Consider the following 884-nt stretch of genomic DNA (forward strand, 5'->3'; position numbering starts at 1 on the left):
AAAACAAATGTTCAGCAGAAGTCAGATTGTCCTTGTGTTATGATGGTGAAAGAAGAAGGAGGCGTATGGAAGGTTAAAACTCTTGATTTGGAGCATAATCATGAGCTATGCCCTAGAGACAGGGATCATCTATTTTTCTGGTCACAAGTATATGATAGAAATGGAAAAAGGACTTATCAAGACTCTGAACGATAACAATATCCCAACTAGGAAGATGGTTTCTATTCTATCGTATCTTAGAGGGGGGCTTACAGCTCTACCGATGAAAAAGAAAGATATCAGCAACTACAGGACAAGGCTAAATAGAGAAGTTAAAGGATCAGATATGACACAAGTACTGGATTATTTCAGAAAGAAACAAACTGAGGATCCATCTTTCTTTTACAAGTTTGATTTAGATGAGGACAAGAGAGTGAGAAACTTGTTCTGGACAGACTGTTCTTCTATGAAATATTATGCAGATTATGGAGAATGTGTAAGTTTTGACACGACATATATGACCAACCGATACAACTTACCTTTTGCACCATTTGTTGGAATCACTAGACATGGGCAAAGTTGTCTTTTCGGATGTACTTTCCTGCATGATGAGACTGTGGACACTTTTAAGTGGGAATTTCAAACTTTCCTTGAAGCAATGGGAGGAAAACACCCTCAAACGATCATCACAGACCAAGACATGGCGATGAAATCAGCAATAGAGCAAGTCTTCATAAACACAAAGCACAGAAATTGCTTGTTCCACATAAAGACCAAATGCTACAATAAGAATATCAAGGTCTTTGCAGCAAACGAAGGGCTATATGAAGACTTCGAAGATATAGTGAACAATAGTCTAACGGTGGAAGAATTTGAGCGGCTTTGGAAGAGAATGATTGAGGAAA

This window comes from Miscanthus floridulus, chromosome 2 (assembly GCF_019320115.1).
Source record: "Miscanthus floridulus cultivar M001 chromosome 2, ASM1932011v1, whole genome shotgun sequence".
Classification (NCBI taxonomy): domain Eukaryota; kingdom Viridiplantae; phylum Streptophyta; class Magnoliopsida; order Poales; family Poaceae; genus Miscanthus; species Miscanthus floridulus.